A 17,856-nucleotide genomic window follows, 5' to 3' on the forward strand; every position below is an offset into this window, starting at 1 on the left:
GGGCAGAGGCGCTCCTCACTTCTTCCCGGACGGGGCGGCCGGGCAGAGGCGCTCCTCACTTCCCAGACGGGGCAGCCGGGCAGAGGCGCTCCTCACTTCCCAGACGATGGGTGGCCGGGCAGAGGCACTCCTCACTTCCCAGATGGGGCAGCCGGGCAGAGGCGCTCCTCACTTTCCAGACGATGGGTGTCCGGGCAGAGGCGCTCCTCACCTCCCAGACGATGGGTGGCCGGGCAGAGGCGCTCCTCACCTCCCAGACGATGGGTGGCCGGGCAGAGGCGCTCCTCACCTCCCAGACGATGGGTGGCCGGGCAGAGGCGCTCCTCACCTCCCAGACGATGGGTGGCCGGGCAGAGGCGCTCCTCACCTCCCAGACGGGGCGGCCGGGCAGAGGCGCTCCTCACTTCTTCCCGGACGGGGCGGCCGGGCAGAGGCGCTCCTCACTTCTTCCCGACGGGGCGGCCGGGCAGAGGCGCTCCTCACTTCTTCCCGGACGGGGCGGCCGGGTAGAGGCGCTCCTCACTTCTTCCCGGACGGGGCGCCCGGGCAGAGGCGCTCCTCACTTCTTCCCGGACGGGGCGGCCGGGCAGAGGCGCTCCTCACTTCTTCCCGGACGGGGCGGCCGGGCAGAGGCGCTGCTCACTTCCCAGACGATGGGTGGCCGGGCAGAGGCACTCCTCACTTCCCAGACGGGGCGGCCGGGCAGAGGCGCTCCTCACCTCCCAGATGGGGCGGCCGGGCAGAGGCGCTCCTCACTTCTTCCCGGACGGGGCGCCCGGGCAGAGGCGCTCCTCATTTCTTCCCGGACGGGGTGGCCGGGCAGAGGCGCTCCTCACTTCCCAGACGGGGCGGCCGGGCAGAGGCGCTCCTCACTTCCCAGACGGTGGGTGGCCGGGCAGAGGCGCTCCTCACTTCCCAGACGATGGGTGGCCGGGCAGAGGAGCTCCTCACCTCCCAGATGGGGCGGCCAGAGGCGCTCCTCACGTCTTCCCGGATGGGGCGCCCGGGCAGAGGCGCTCCTCATTTCTTCCCGGACGGGGTGGCCGGGCAGAGGCGCTCCTCACTTCCCAGACAGGGCGGCCGGGCAGAGGCGCTCCTCACTTCTTCCCGGACGGGGCGGCCGGGCAGAGGCGCTCCTCACTTCTTCCCGGACGGGGCGCCCGGGCAGAGGCGCTCCTCACTTCTTCCCGGACGGGGTGGCCGGGCAGAGGCGCTCCTCACTTCTTCCCGGACGGGGTGGCCGGGCAGAGGCGCTGCTCACTTCCCAGACGATGGGTGGCCGGGCAGAGGCGCTCCTCACTTCCCAGACGGGGCGGCCGGGCAGAGGCGCTCCTCACTTCCCAGACGGTGGGTGGCCGGGCAGAGGCGCTCCTCACTTCCCAGACGGTGGGTGGCCGGGCAGAGGCGCTCCTCACTTCCCAGATGATGGGTGGCCGGGCAGAGGCGCTCCTCACTTCTTCCCGGATGGGGCGGCCGGGTAGAGGCGCTCCTCACTTCTTCCCGGATGGGGAGCCCGGGGGAGAGGCGCTCCTCATTTCTTCCCGGACGGGGCGGCCGGGCAGAGGCGCTCCTCACTTCTTCCCGGACGAGGCGGCCGGGCAGAGGCGCTCCTCATTTCTTCCCGGACGGGGCGGCCGGGCAGAGGCGCTCCTCACTTCTTCCCGGACGGGGCAGCTGGGCAGAGGCGCTCCTCACTTCTTCCCGGACGGGGCGGCCGGGCAGAGGCGCTCCTCACCTCCCAGACGATGGGAGGCCGGGCAGAGGCGCTCCTCACTTCCCAGACGATGGGTGGCCGGGCAGAGGCGCTCCTCACTTCCCAGACGGGGCGGCCGGGCAGAGGCGCTCCTCACTTCCCAGACGGGGTGGCCGGGCAGAGGCGCTCCTCACTTCCCAGATGATGGGTGGCCGGGCAGAGGCGCTCCTCACTTCCCAGACGATGGGTGGCCAGGCAGAGGTGCTCCTCACTTCCCAGACGGGGCAGCCGGGCAGAGGCGCTCCTCACTTCCCAGACAGTGGGTGGCCGGGCAGAGGCGCTCCTCACTTCCCAGACGGTGGGTGGCCGGGCAGAGGCGCTCCTCACTTCCCAGACGGTGGGTGGCCGGGCAGAGGCGCTCCTCACTTCCCAGACGGTGGGTGGCCGGGCAGAGGCGCTCCTCACTTCCCAGACGGTGGGTGGCCGGGCAGAGGCGCTCCTCACTTCTTCCCGGATGGGGCGGCCGGGTAGAGGCGCTCCTCATTTCTTCCCGGATGGGGCGCCCGGGCAGAGGCACTCCTCATTTCTTCCCGGACGGGACGGCCGGGCAGAGGCGCTCCTCACTTCCCAGACGGGGCGGCCGGGCAGAGGCGCTCCCCACCTCCCAGACGGGGCGGCGGCCGGGCAGGGGCTGCAATCCCAGCACCCTGGTAGGCCAAGGCAGGCGGCTGGGGGGCAGAGGCTGCCGCGAGGCCAGACCACGCCACCGCACTCCAGCCCGGGCAACACCGAGCACTGGGTGAGCGAGAGTCCGTCTGTAGTCCCAGTACCTCGGGAGGCTGAGGCGGGCAGAGCACTCGGCGTCAGGAGCTGGCGACCAGCGTGGCCAAGATGGCGAACGCGTGCCTGCAGCGAAAAGAGAAAAGGCAGGCAGCGGTCGCGCGCGCCGGCAGTCCCAGGCAGTCCGCGGCGCGGGCAGCAGCAAGCGGAGTAGATTGTAGCCTGGGCCAGAGAGGGAAAGAGAAAAGAAAAAGAAAGAAAGAAAGAGAGAAAGAAAGAAAGAAGGAAGGAAGGAAGGAAGGAAGGAAGGAAGGAAGGAAGGAAGGAAGGAAGGAAGGAAGCAAGCAAGCCTGAATTATATCTTAATAAAGCTGTGACATGACCTGGAACCCCTAGGGTCCTGCTGAACCCGGTCTCCCGCTGTCTGCCACACTCAAAGCACGCCTGCCTTCCATCCAGACGTTGCTCCCGTCTTCTTCCCACAGTGCCACCTGCCCAGAACTGCTCCATGGTCCATGGAGATCGGTTTACTTCTCTTTTCGCCTGCTTCAGCAGCCAAGACTCAATTCCCTCCCATCTATGAGTTCTCTTAGAGTATCTTTGTGTAAACAAAGTCTCAGTAACTAAATCCTGTTTCCATCTCCCTGCATCAGTGTTCTCTGGCTGGGTGGGCGGCGCTCCTTTGGCTCGGTGCTGCTGATGTCCTTAAAGGCCTCAGCCCATGGAGTCAAAGCCTGGGGCCAGCGGCTGCAGGATTCTAAACACTGTGAGTGCTCAGTTGCGCAGCTGGGTGTGGGACTGTGTGATGGCAAGAAGCATCCAAAGGTGGACGTGGCCAGGGATAGGAGGAGCCATTGGAGCGGTGGGCAGGACAGCGACCAAGTTCCCTGGGAGAGGCGAGTCTTAGTAATTCGGGAATTCAGCCCCCACGACTGTGGTGAATGAGGAGGAAGAATGCGGAATTGAGAGATGGAAAATGAGGAAGGCACTGGCCCCAGCCCTGGAAAGCCGTCCCTTCTCCTGTTCTGAAAGCCGACTTCTCCCACCTGGACGTGCACCCCATCTCCCCGGGAGGCCCCGAAGCATGACTGCCGTCCGTCTGCCTGCCTGGCTCGCTGCCATGGCCTTGCTCACCCCTCTCATCTTTGCCATGTTATCTCTACACTTGGGAGTTGTGGTTTGTCTTGTACGCTAATAAACGGCAACTCTATTAGGACATGAACAGTGGCTTTAAAATTTTTCTGACTCCATGACTCTCTTCATGGTATATTGCACAGAAAGCCACTGGTAAATATCTGTTAATTGAAGCACCTCAAAAATCCAGAAATAGGGCCGTGTGCAGAGTGAGTACTTGATTCATTCAGTCATTCAGCAAGTATTTATTCATTGTCTATTATGCATGGGTGTGGTCACTGCCATGGACACAGAGACCACTATCCTGAACAAAGCAGATAAAATATTCATCCTCACCAGGCTCACGCCCGTAATTTCAGCACTTTGCGAGGCCAAGGCCAGAAGATGGCTTGAGCTCAGGAGTTTGAGACAAGCCTGGGCAACATAGAGAGACTCTGTTTCTAGAAAAAGTACAAAAATTAGCCAGGCATGGTGGTGTGCGCCTGTCGTCCCATCTACTCAGGAGGCTGAGGTGGGAGGACGGCTTGAAGCTGGCAGGTCAAGGCTGCAGTGAGCTATGATCTCATCACTGCACTCCAACCTGAGAGACAGAGCCAAACCCTGTCTCAAAAAAAAGGTTCGGCCGGGTGCGGTGGCTCACGCCTGTAATCCCAGCACTTTGAGAGGCCAAGGCGGGCAGATCACGAAGTCAGGAGATCAAGACCATCCTGGCTAACACAGTGTAACCCCCTCTCTACTAAAAATACAAAAATTAGCCGGGCGTGGTGGCGGGCGCCTGTAGTCTCAGCTGCTCGGGAGGCTGAGGCAGGAGAATGACGTGAACCCGGGAGGCAGAGCTTGCAGTGAGCCGAGATCATGCCACTGTGCTACAGCCTGGGCGACAAAGCAAGACTCCGTCTCAAAAAAAAAAAAGGTTCATCATCATGGCACTTAAATTTCAGTGATGTGTATGTTTCCCCAACACGTACACTAATGAAGGAGGGGAGGTTCCTGGAGAGCAGTGAAGGACTTTAAATATTCATGACTATGTCCTCTCTTGCCTTAAGATGTTCGAGGCACTTATTAAACTAGCCATTAGAGGGCACTCCAGGCACCGAGAGAGGAATAAACCTGTGCTTGATTTTCCAGCCCCTGAAACTGGTGACTCAGGTTGGGGGCAGTGGCTCATGCCTGTAATCCCAGCACTTTGGGAGGCCAAGGGGGTGGATCACCTGAGGTCAGGAGTTCAAGACCAGCCTGGCCAATATACTGAAACCCTGTCTCTACAAAAAATACAAAAAAAGTACCTGGGTGTGGTGGTGCATGCCTGTAGTCCCAGTGACTCGGGAGGCTGAGGCAGTAGAATCACTTGAATCTGGGAGGCAAAGGTTGCAGTGAGCCGAGATCGCAGTAGAATCACTTGAATTTTGGAGGCAAAGGTTGCAGTGAGCCGAGATGGCGCCACTATACTCCAGCCTGGGCAACAACAGTGAAACTTCGTCTCTAAATAAATAAATAAGTGATGGACATCCCATTTACCTCCTTGCCTTTTGGTTTCTATTCCCAAATCCTGGGCTTCAGTTTGATCTTGGACAAGCTTTATTCTTTGGGTCATGGGTTCCCTATCTGTAGAATGGACATTTTGGATGGATGATTTGTGAGGTCACACCTGGGTCAAATTTTCTTTTTTTTTTGAAATGGAGTCTTGCTCTGTCGCCAGGCTGGAGTGCAATGGCGAGATCTCGAGATCTCGGCTCTCCGCAAACTCCGCCTCCCAGGTTCAAGCGATTCTCCTGCCTCAGCCTCCCGAGTAGCTGGGATTACGGGTGCGTGCCACCAGGCCTAGCTAATTTTGTATTTTTAAGACAGACAGGGTTAGCAGGCGAGGAGTGGGCAGCAGCGCCTATGTGAAGTTAGCTAATCTGAGAAGGCCCACTTCTGGTTCCATGGATGATGGCGGTTGAGCAGATGCCAAAAAAGGATTAGTACAGCATCCTGGGGGCAGACCCATCTGCAAATATATCAGACCTAAAACAAAAATATCAAAAACTCATATTAATGTATCATACAGATAAACAAAGTACAGATGTACCAGCAGGAACAGTGGAGGAATGTGCACAGAAGTTCATCGAAATTGATCAAGCATGGAAAATTCTAGGAAATGAAGAGACAAAAAGAGAGTATGACCTGCAGCGGTGTGAAGATGATCTAAGAAATGTAGGACCAGTAGATGCTCAAGTGTATCTGAAGAAATATCTTGGAATGAAGGTTGGAATTTTTTTTTCTCTTGACAACATTAAAAAAAAATAGGGATTTTCTATAAGAAAAAAAAACTCATTGGATATTTGGAAATCGTAAAAAGAAATAATAGTATGGCTTTCTAAAAAAAAAAAAAAAAAAAAAAAAGACAGACAGGGTTTCACCATGTTGGCCAGGATAGTCTCGATCCCTTAACCTCGTGATCTGCCCGCCTCAGCCTCCCAAAGTCCTGGGATTACAGGTGTGAGCCTCCACGCCCAGCCCTGGCTCAGATTTTCTAGGGTTCAAATATTTGCATGGTGAGGGGATCTTTTGTCATACTAATTCATGCATTTCCTGGGTCTTTGAGATTTTTGAAATCAGATAAATCTGATGCACAGGCTCATGCCTGTAATCCCAGCATTTTGGGAGGCCGAGACAGGAGAATCACTTGAGGTCAGGAGTTCGAGACCAGCCTGACCAACATGGTGAAACCACTTCTCTATTTTAAAAGAATACAGAAAGGCATGGTGGCTCACACCTATAATCCCAGCACTTTGGGAGGCCAAGAAAGGAGAATCACTTGAGGTCAGGAGTTCAAGACCAGCCTTACCAACATGGTGAAACCACTTCTCTATTTTAAAAGAATACAAAAAGCGGGCCGGGTGCGGTGGCTCATGCCTGTAATCCCAACACTTTGGGAGGCCGAGGCAGGCAGATCACAAGGTCAGGAGTTCAATACCAGCCTGGTCAACATGGTGAAATCCCGTCTCTACTAAAAATACCAAGAATTAGCCGGGCATGGTGGTGTACACCTGTAATCCCAGCAACTCAAGAGGCTGAGACAGGAGTACTGCTTGAACCCAGGAGGCAGAGGTTGCAGTGAGCTGAGATCACGCCATTTTACTCCAGCCTGGGCAACAAGAGCAAAACTCTGTCTCAAAAAAACAAAACAAAACAAAACAAAAAGCTAGGAGTGGTGGCTCACACCTGTAATTCCAGTACTTTGGGAGGCTGAGGCAGGCGGATCACCTGAGCTCAAGACCAGCCTGGCCAACATGGTGAAACCTCATCTCTACAAAAAATACAAAAATTAGCCAGGTGTGGTGGTGTATGCCTATAATTCCAGCTACTTGGGAGGCTGAGGCTGGAGAATACTCGGGAGATGGCGGTTGTAGTGAGCTGAGATCATGCCACTGCACTCCAGCCTGGGTGACAGAGTGAGACTCTGTCTCAAAAAAAAAAAAAAGTAGGCCAGGTGCAGTGGCTCACACCTGTAATCCCAGCACTTTGGGAGGCCAAGGCAGGTGGATTACGAGGTCAGGAGTTCGAGACCAGCCTGGCCAACATGGTGAAACCCCGTCTCTACTAAAAGTACAAAAATTAGCTGGGTGTGGTGGCGCATGCCTGTAATCCCATGTATTCAGGAGGCCAAGGCAGGAGAATAGCTTGAACCCAGGAGGCAGAGGTTGCAGTAAGCCATGATCCTGCCACTGCACTCCAGCCTGGGCTACAGAGCGAGACTCCATCTCAAAAAAAAAAAAAAAAAAGTGATGCACAATATATTGCCAGGCTCAACAATCCACAGCCACTCCAGGGGATCCCCAGAGCCCCAGGCCACCTGTGGTGTGGGCTTTAGCAACTTTGACCCGCTCTCTGCTCTGGTGCCCTCTCCTGGTCAGCCCCTTCTGCTCAGGGCATCATGCATGGCTGGGGGGCCTCAGCCCTAGAGGAGCAGTTCAGAGATTAACCCACTTCAGTGTAGAAGCTCCCCCATCTCCCAGCAGAGGCACTATGTCTCTTGGTGGAAAAACAAATTTCACTGTCATTTTCTCCCAGCCCTCTCCAACTCACAGCCTAACTTGGTCTCCAGTCAAATGACTGTCTTCTAGAAGCCTGTACATAGTTTAAGATGGGTCTCTGCAGAAACTCTCCCAATTCCCTGGACTTTCTGCTCATTGGCAGTGAAGCTCTGGGAAGGCAGAAGAGAGGTGAGCAGTGCCTACAGGAAACCCTGCCAGGAGTTCCACAGGCTGGCTGGCTCTGCAGCTCCTCTGCACCCCAGATCATCCCAGGGCCAGGTAACAGACAACTTGGGACACCCTACACCGCAGAGCCTGCGGAAATTATTCAAACTAACCAACCCTAAGCCTACTCACCTTGCCTTGCCCATTCCTTCCAGAGAAAACCCAATAAAGGCTTTTATCCACGCCTTCCCCTCGCTCCTGCCTTCTGGCCAACCTCAGTGCTTCTCTGCATGGCCCTGCATGGGATGGCCTGCTCCCTCCTCTTGATAACTGTAACTTTTTTTTTTCTTTTTTTTTGTGGTGGGGTCCTCACAGTCTCACTCTGTCACCCAGGCTGGAGTGCAGTGGCACAATCACAGTTCACTGCAGCCTCCACCTCCTGGTGCAAATGATCTTTCTGCCTCAGCCTCCTGAGTAGCTGGGAGTACAGGCACGCGCTACCACACCTGGCTAATTTTTGTATTTTTTGTAGACAGAGGGTTTTGCCATGTTGCCCAGGTTGGTCTTAAACTTCTGGGCTCAAGTGATCAGGCTGTCTCAGCCTCCCAAAGTGCTGGGATTACAGGGGTGAGCTACCATGCCTGGCCAAGTAATTAGTTTTCTTTTTTTTTCCTTTTTGAGATGGAGTTTTGCTGTTTTGCCCAGGCTGGAGTGAAGTGGTACAATCTCAGCTCATCCCAACCTCCTCCATCCCCCAGGGTTCAAGTGAGTCTCCTGCCTCAGTCTCTCAAGTAGCTGGGATTATGGGCACCCACCACCACGTCTGGCTAATTTTTGTATTTTCAGTAGAGATAGGGTTTTGCCATGTTGGCCAGGCTGGTCTCAAACTCATGACCTCAGGTGATCCACTCGCCTTGCCCTCCCAAAGTGCTGGGATTACAGGCATGAGCCACTGTGCCCAGCCCAAGTAACTAGTTTTCAATGGCAAATGTCTCCAGATCTGTAAGCCTTGCCATAGCTGTATAAAAAGCAACTACCAGGTACATTTTAAAACACTGACCATCATGGGATCCTTGGAGCTGTGTTCCGGGAGAGGAGTACACAGGAGCCCTCCTGGAGCTCACTTGGAGGGGGGCCTCTGGGCCAAGTGACTGGAGCAAGCAGAGGGAAAAGACACCCCTCTTCACTTTACCCATCACGGATGGTTAACCTCAGAGATCATTAGGCCCAGAATGAGCCCCAGAGTGGCCTTAATCCCCTTAATTTGCACACGGGGATAATGAGACTCAGAGGGGAAGGGAGACACCAACTGCAGAGACAAAGTGACCATCTGGGCTGCAAACCTGCCGTGTTGACTCTGATTAGCTCCAGTCCCAGGAATGCCTCCTGATTCCTACACTTAATCAGGAACACCATGGAACACTGGTGTTCCATGAAAGGGCCTGGACTTAATTTCCTGTCCTTAGTGTGCGAAAGGACTTAATTTCCTGTCCTTAGTGTGAGAACATGTCAACCCTGATGTTATCACACAAATTCTAGGCTATGTGCACAGCATTCCTGCCTGTTCCGAATTGCTGCCATTGTCTCTGTAGAGCAATACACGCTTTCTCCATGGTGTACAAGCCCTGGGTCTGGGAGTGTGGACACCTGTCTTGCTGTCATCCAAGACCATGCTTCTGCCTTAAATTCCCCAAATAAACCACCCTTTGCTGACACACTGGATGTGTGTGCCTTGTTCTTTGGTTTCTCAGCTCCTTCTGCATTTGGGGCTGCTTTGCATATGTGGCCCTTTCATGGAGCACCAGTGTTCAAACAGCGCATGGGAAATATGATCTCATTGCCCTCCTTGCCACCCCCCCTCTTTTTTTTTTGAGATGAAGTCTCGCTCTGTCACCCAGACTGGAGTGCAGTGGTGCCATCTCAGCTCACTGCAACCTCTGCCTCCCAGGTTCAAGCAATTCTGCCTCAGCCTCCCGAGTAGCTGGGATTAGAGAGATGCACCACCACCCCCGGCTAATTTTTGTATTTTAGTAGAGACGGGGTTTTGCCATGTTGGCCAGGCTGGTCTTGAACTCCTGATCTCAGGTGACCCACCCACCTTGGCCTCCCAAACTGCTGGGATTACAGGCATGAGCCACTGCACCCAGCCTCATTGCCCCTTTCTGACCTGCTCATAGCCTAAGCCCAGGCTAAAAGTGAAACAGGAAAACCAGTCCCCCTTATGTACCCCACAGAAGCCTGGGAGCTAATCCTGATGTCGTAAATGGGATATGGGGAACCTGAGGTGATGGGGCGAGAACGTTGAACAAGCCTGACTCCGTCCAAGCCAGGCACAGTACCAAAGGACCTGAGTCGCTGACATCAGAGAGTGCTTTACTGGGCTTCTCAGCCTTGTATGACCCTGGGCAGGTTTTTCCTCTGGTCCTTTAGGCTCCGAATAAATGATGGCAAAAACTTGGTCTCCAAATGCTATGATGACTTCACCAGAAGATTCATATAAGGATGTTCATAGCAGCTTCATTCATAGTATCCCCAAACTGGAAATATCCCAGGATTCCACCAGTAGCAGAATGGAAAGCAATCTGTGGTCAGGCACACAACGGAACACTGCTCAGCAATAAAAGCACCGCTGGCACACACAGCCTCACGGTGCACAAAAAGAACATCGTCCCCAATGGAGAACATATTGTATGAGCCCATGAATAGGAGGTTCCAGAATAGGAAAAACTTACCCAGAGTGGGAGAAAAGCAGAATGGTGGTGGTCTTTGTGGGGACAGAAGCCTTACCCAGGCAGAAGCAGAGTCGCAGAGCACAGGAGCCACGGATATGGCCCCAGCCAGCTTGCACTGCTGGCTGCATGTGCCTGGCCAGGGTGTTCATATCACTGGCGAGGACACACTTTGTGCTGACTGCTCCCCGACAAGTAAATTAACATGTGGACTCACTTAAGTGGAGAAAATGTACTCAGTGAGGCTGTGAGTGCCAAGCATGTCTTTCCCCTCCCCTGCAAATCCAAACTTACTCATTAGGGCTCTGAGTTTTTGTTCCTAGGCTTTATTTACATTTTCTTCTCCAGCTTGTGCCACGTGCAGTGAACACATGTCACGTTGCAGTTTTCTACAGGGTTCCTCCTTGGAGGTTTTCTTTTTTCTTTTTTTTTCTTTTTTTTGAGATGGAGTTTGGCTCTTGTGGCCCAGGCTGGAGTAAAATGGCATGATCTTGGCTCACCACAATCTCCGCCTCCCAGGTTCAATAGATTCTCCTGCCTCAGCCTCCTGAGTAGCTGGGATTACAGGCATGCGCCACCATGCTCGGTTAATTTTTGTATTTTTAGTAGAGACAGGGTTTTGCCATGTTGACCAGGCTGGTCTCGAACTCCCAACCTCAGGTGATCTGCCCACCTCAGCCTCCCAAAGTGCTGGGATTACAGGCGTGAGCCACCGCACCCAGCAGAGGTTTCCTCTTTCTACTCAGGTGTTCAGTACACAATGCTCTGTCCCACACTCTGGCTTCTATTCCCCTGTTGCCCAGGTGTCCTGAGGCTTTCTGGATGTGTTAGGTCATTCTTGCCTTGCTATAAAGAAATACCTGAGGCTGCGCAATTTATTGGATTGGTGCAAAAATAATTGCAGTTTTTGCTATTTTTTTAATGCAAAGGCTGCAATTACTTTTGCACCAACCTAATATAAAGAAAAGAGGTTTAATTGGCTCACCGTTCTGCAGGCTGTACAGGAAGCAGGGCACTAGCATTTGCTCAGCTTCTGGGGAGGCGTCAGAGCTTTTACTCGTGGTGGAAGGGGAAGTGAGAGCAGCATATCACATGGGGAAAGCTGAAGCAGAGAGAGCATTGCACCAGTGAAGCCACACACTTAAACAACCAGACCTCAGGAGAACTCACTATCACGAGGACAGCACCAAGCCATGAGGAATCTGCCCCCAGGACCCAAGCACCTCCCACCAAGCCCCACCTACCAACATTGGGGATTACATCTCAACGTGAGGTTTGGGCAAGGACAAACATCCAAACTCTATCATTCTGCCCCTGGCCCCTCCAAATCTTATATCCTTCTCACATTGCAAAATACAATCATGCCTTCCCAATAGTCTCCCAAAGCCCAAAGTCTTTTTTTTTTTTTTTTTTTTTAGACAGTGCCTCACTCTGTCGCCCAGGCCAGAGTGCAGTGGCGCTATCTTGGCTCACCGCAACCTCTGCCTCCTGGGTTCAAGTGATTCTCATGCCTCAGCAATCCGAGTAGCTGGGATTACAGGCATGCGCCACCGTGTCTGGCTAATTTTTGTATTTTTAGTAGATGCGGGGTTTCACCATGTTGGTCAGGCTGGTCTGACAAACTGGCCTCAAGTGATCCATCTGGCTTGGCCTCCAGAAGTGCTGGGATTACAGGCATGAGCCACCATGCCTGGCCCCAATAGTCTCCCAAAGTCTTAACTCATTCCAGCATTAACACAAAGTCCCACGTCCAGGTCCAGAGTTTCATCTGAGACTCATCTCCTTCCTCCATCTATAAGCCTGTAAAATCAAAACAAGTTATTTACTTCCAAGATACAATGGGGAAGTGGGCATTGGGTAAACATTCCTGTTCCAAAAGGGAGAAATCGGCCAAAAGAAAAGGGGTACAGGCTCCAATTAAGTCAGAAGCTCAGTAAGGCAGTCATTAAATCTTAAAGCTCCAGGCTGGGCATGGTGGCTCATGCCTGTAATCCTAGTACTTTGAAAGGCCGAGGCAGGTGGATCACTTGAGCTCGGGAGTTTGAGACCAGCCTGGACAGCATAGCTAAACTTCATCTCTACATATATATATATATATATATATATATATATATATATATATATACACATATATATAATGTTATATATATTATATATAATTATATAATATATTATATATAGTTATATAATATATAATATATAATATATTATATATAGTTATATAATATATTATATATATTATATATGTGTATATATGTATACATATATGTATAGATATTATATATTATATATTATTAATATTATATATAATATATATATAAACATACACATGTATATTATATATAAGCATACACATATATATTATATATATTATATATTATATATATATATAATCTGGGTATGGTGGTGTGCACCTGTGGTCCCAGCTACTCAGAAGACTGAGGTGGGAGGATCATTCGAGCCTGGGAGGTGGAGGTTGCAGTAAGCCAAGATCACACCATTGCACTCCAGCCTGGACAAGAGAACAAGACCCTGTCTCAGAAAAACAAAAAACAAAAACAAAACAAAACAAAACTTAAACTCCAAAAGAATCTCCTTTGACTCCATGTCCCACATCCAGGCACACTGGCATGAGGTCTGGACTCCCAGGGCTTTGGGCAGCTCTGCCCCTGTGGCTTTGCAAGGTTCAGTTCCTGTCGCTCCTGTCACACTTTTCTGGGCGCAAGGGTACAAGCTGCCAGTGGCTCTACCATTCCAGGGCCTGGAGGACATTAGCCCCCACTTCCCAGAGCTCCACTAAACAGTGCCGCAGTGGGGATTTTGTGTGTGGGGACTCCAACCCCACATTTCCCCTATTCCACCTCTTTGGAGGTTTTCTCTTTCTACTCAGGTGTTTGCCACATGGTGCTCTGTCCCACACACTAGCTTCTATTCGCTTGTTGGCCAAACGTCCTGAGGCTTTCTGGATGTGTTAGGCCATTCTTGCATTGCTACCAAGGAATACCTGAGGCTGGGCAATACTGTGCTAGTAGAGGTTCTCTCTGAGGGCTCCAGCCCTGCTGTAGGCTTCTGCTTGGGCACCCAGTCTTTCTCATACATCCTCTGAAATCTAGGGGGAAGCTGCCAAGCCTCATTCACTGTTGGACTCTGCAAGCCTACAAGCTTAACACCACATGGAAGCCACCAAGGCTTATGGCTTGCACCCTCTGTGGCTGTGGCCCACGCTGTCCCTAGGGCCCTTTGAGCCATGGCTGGAGCTGAAGCCTCCCTAAGTGGCACAGGGCACACTTCAGGCTGGGCCCGCAAAACCATTCTTTCTTTCTAGGCCTCTGCACCTATGATGGGAGGAGCTTCCTTAAAGGTTTATGAAATGTCTTTGAGGCCCTTTTCCCATTGTCTTGGCTGTTAATTAGCACTTGGCTCCCTTTTAGTTATGCAAATTTCTCTAGCAAATGGTTGTTCTGCAGCCTGCTTTAATTCTTCCCCTGATAGTGCTTTTACTTTTTCTGCCACATGGTCGAGCTGCAAAATTTCTGAACTTTTGTGCTCTGTTTCCCTTTTGAATATGAATTTTAAATATAAGTCACAATGGGCCATCTATGACATCATGCTGGGGCTGCTTGCCCACTTGACTCCCTCTAGGAAGTACTCCCAGCTGCCCAGAGTCATCCTCCTCCATCCCACTGACCTTCCACCCCTGACCAATCAGGAGATGTTTCCAGTTTATCGGTGAATTTATTAGGGCTCAGAGAGGATGACCTATCCACGGTCACACTGCCAACTGGGTGTAGGACAAGTCTCTGAACCCAGTGTGCCCCTGCCGGAAAGCAGCAGGGATCACAGAAGTCCAGCAGAGGTCTGCCGCCTTGGACCCCCCCTCTTACACATTGAGTGTGGTTTCCGTGGTGATGGTAAACAAGCCTCGAGCCCTTAATTCCTTAATTTGTTCACTGACTCTATATTTTCCATAAATGTGGCAAACATTTCTCTCAGTTGATCTTTTGTGAGTCTTCATTACAGTGGATTTTTATGTTTGATTTTTCTATTTCTCGGTTTTGACTTTCATTTTGGCAGCAAATAATTATTTTTATTGAGTCCCATTTAGGGTGACTTTTATTAAGGGAAAAATAGAAAGTGATGATCTTATCCCACAGGGCGTTGTTTCCCACAGAATTTATAGCTGGGTGTGTCATGTTAAAAATGAAAATAAGGATAGGCAGGGTGGCTCACGCCTGTAATCCCAGCACTTTGGGAGGCTGAGGCAGGCAGATCGCTTGAGCCCAGGAGTGTGAGACCAGCCTGGGCCACATGGGGAGACCCCCTCTCTACAAAAAATACAAAAATTAGCCAGGCATGGCGGCACACACCTGTAGTTCCAGCTACTTGGGAGGCTGAGGTGGGAGGTTTGCTTGAGGCCAGGAGGTCAAGGCTGCAGTGTTCACACCACTGCACTCCAGCCTGGGTGACAGAGTGAGACTTTGTCTCAAAAAAGAGATAAATTTTTAAAACTTAAGGTTGTGGGAAGAACATTTCCTTAAATAATACCCTTTAATGCCTATTGTTCATAATGTCAGATATGAGCTGACTTAGGAAACAAATTAGAAAGGAAATCTAAGAATTCAGGAAAAGAGGCTCTATATCTCAGAGGTCGACTCTTATTTGCTGAGGCATGTGGAATCTTGTGAGTTTTGGTTTTGAAACTTATTTGTGGTAGCTGCTACAACAACAAGCAAACATCACCCCATGGAGTGAATAAATAATTAAAGAGAATTACAAAGTATGCTCTACAGGAGAACCTGAACCCTTTCTATGTCCCCTAAGGGATTTCTATGAAGGAACCTGTGTATGGCAAGAAAGAGACAGAGTGACAACACAGAGGTTTACAGGCTCTTTCTGTAAGTGTTGCTCACCATAAATGACCCACCCAAAGCTCATCCAGCTCCTTCTTCTCCACTATTGATCTGAAGTCACCAGGAAGGAAAATGAGCCAAAGTACATAATGGCTACACCCTAAGAGGGGTTATCAAGTTTCTTTGGCACTGGACTACTTCAATTTGAGCCCCTACCTGTCACTGGCCATCATTTGTGGGCTGAGGGCATGTCTTAGATTCCCACACTCTCATCATCTACATGCAAAGAGGAAGGCAATGGAGCCCAACTCACAGAGGTTCTGTGAGTTTCATGTGGGGACAATAAAATCACTCAGAACAATATGTTGACAAAAAGAGTCAAACTCTTTGAAGAGATTTATTCTGAGCCAAATATGAGTGACCATGGCCCATGACACAGCCCTCAGGAGGTCCTGAGAACATGTGTCCAAAGTGGCTAGGGTGCAGAAGCCTGGTTTTATACATTTTAGAGATGTATGAGACATCAATCAAATACATTTGAGAAATACATTGGTTTGGTCCAGAAAGGCAGGACAATTTGAAGCGGGGTGGGGTTCCAGGCTATAGGTAAATTTAAACATTTTCTGGTTGACAATTGGTTGAGTTTGTCTAAAGACCTGGGATTAATAGAAAGGAAATGTTTAGGTTAAGATAAAAGATTGTGGAGACCAAGGTTCTTTTGATGTCTCATAGTGGCTGCCCTTAGAGACAATAGATGACAAATGTTTCCCATTCTGACCTTTAAAAAGGTGGTAGACTCTCAGCTAATCTCTTCAGAACTGGGAGGGCCTGAAACAAAAAGATCGAGCTATGTTAATAGAGATTCTTTACAGATGCAAATTTTCCCCCACAAAGGATGGCCTTTGCAAGGCCATTTCAAGGTATGGCAAATAAAATTGTTTGGGGGTAAAATATTTTGATTTTCTATTTTGTCATGTGATGTTATGCCAGTCAGATTGGAAAGTAAGTCACAATATATAGGGTTAAATAAAACCCATCTGATGAGAATTTATGGTTTGTAGAGCATGACTCTCCAGACCCCTTAGACAGGAATTTGGGCAAGATAAGAAAAAAATCAGAGCTTAGTCCTCAAATACCTGTGCTCTGTGTTAGCTTTTTAAAGAGCTATTCCATTTTTTAATACAACCCTGAGAGTGGGTCTTAGAGGCACAATTTGCCAAACAAAGCCCCCTCCCTCTATTCCTTTTGCCCCAGTTCCTCATATGGAGGTGCCATTTGTGGCATTCACTCATGTTTGTGTCAGGCCTCTGAGCTTAAGCTAAGCCATCATATCCCCTGTGACCTGCACGTATACATCCAGATGGCCTGAAGTAACTGAAGAATCACAAAGGAGGTGAAAATGGCCTGTTCCTGACTTAACTGATGACATTACCTTGTGAAATTCCTTCTCCTGGCTCATCCTGGCTCAAAAGCTCCCCCACTGAGCACCTTGTGACCCCCACCCCTGCCAGCCAGAGAACAACCCCCTTTGACTGATTTTCATTTACCAACCCAAATCCTATAAAACGGCCCCACCCCTATCTCCCTTTGCTGACTCTCTTTTCGGACTCAGCCTGCCTGCACCCAGGTAATTAAAAAGCTTTATTGCTCACACAAAGCCTGTTTGGTGGTCTCTTCGCACAGATGCAAGTGAAATTTGGTGCCGTGACTCGGATCAGGGGACCTCCCTTGGCAGATCAATCCCCTGTCCTCCTGCTCTTTGCTCCATGAGAAAGATCCACCTGCGACCTCCAGTCCTCAGACCAACCAGCCCAAGGAACATCTCACCAATTTTAAATCGAGTAAGCAGCCTCTTTTTACTCTCTTCTCCAACCTCTTTTGCTATCCCTCAACCTCTTTCTCCTTTCAATTTTGGTGCCACACTTCAATCTCTCCCTTTTCTTAATTTCAGTTCCTTTCCTTTTCTGGTAGAGACAAAGGAGACACATTTTATCCGTGGATCCAAAACTCCGGCGCCAGTCACAGACTCAGGAAGACAGTATTCCCTTGGTGTTTAATCACACGGGGACGCCTGCCTGATTATTCACCCACACTCCATTGGTGTCTGATCACTGTGGGGATGCCTGCCTTGGTCATTCACCCACATTCCCTTGGTGGCAGGTCAATTGCGGGGATGCCTGCTTTGGCTACTCACCCACATTGCAGCCCAGAGCTGCTCACTCAACCCCTTCTCTCCGTGTCTCTACCCTCTCTTCTCTCCACTTTCCTGGGGGGCAAGCACCTCCCACCCCTTCTCCACTTTCCTGGGGGGAAAGCACCCCCCAACCCCTTCTCCACTTTCCTGGGGGGCAAGCACCCCTCACCCCTTGTCTCCAAACTTGCCTCCTTCACTATGGGCAACCTTCCACCCTCCATTCCTCCTTCTTCTCCCTTAGCCTGTGTTCTTAAGAACTTAAAACCTCTCCAACTCTCACTTAACCTAAAAT

At 51.2% G+C, this 17,856-nt stretch overlaps 2 long non-coding RNA genes across 4 annotated transcripts in view; one reads left to right on the plus strand and one right to left on the minus strand.

The window, feature by feature from the left end:
• Positions 1 to 5,161: 5,161 nt before the first annotated feature.
• The window catches only part of LOC134732456 (uncharacterized), a 53,434-nt gene continuing 40,739 nt past the window's right edge, over positions 5,162 to 17,856 (minus strand). Inside the window, exons 2-4 of the long non-coding RNA XR_010115641.1 lie at positions 11,994 to 12,320; positions 11,506 to 11,622; positions 5,162 to 5,614 (exon numbers count right to left, since the gene is read on the minus strand). This is a non-coding gene — a long non-coding RNA (uncharacterized lncRNA). The remainder of the gene's footprint in view (positions 5,615 to 11,505; positions 11,623 to 11,993; positions 12,321 to 17,856) is intronic.
• Positions 14,220 to 17,856, plus strand: part of LOC134732458 (uncharacterized) — a 46,356-nt gene continuing 42,719 nt past the window's right edge. For all 3 annotated transcript variants that reach the window (XR_010115646.1, XR_010115645.1, XR_010115647.1), the window contains exons 1-2: positions 14,220 to 14,431; positions 17,054 to 17,211. This is a non-coding gene — a long non-coding RNA (uncharacterized lncRNA). The remainder of the gene's footprint in view (positions 14,432 to 17,053; positions 17,212 to 17,856) is intronic.

This window comes from Symphalangus syndactylus, chromosome 14 (genome assembly GCF_028878055.3).
Source record: "Symphalangus syndactylus isolate Jambi chromosome 14, NHGRI_mSymSyn1-v2.1_pri, whole genome shotgun sequence".
Classification (NCBI taxonomy): Eukaryota; Metazoa; Chordata; class Mammalia; order Primates; family Hylobatidae; genus Symphalangus; species Symphalangus syndactylus.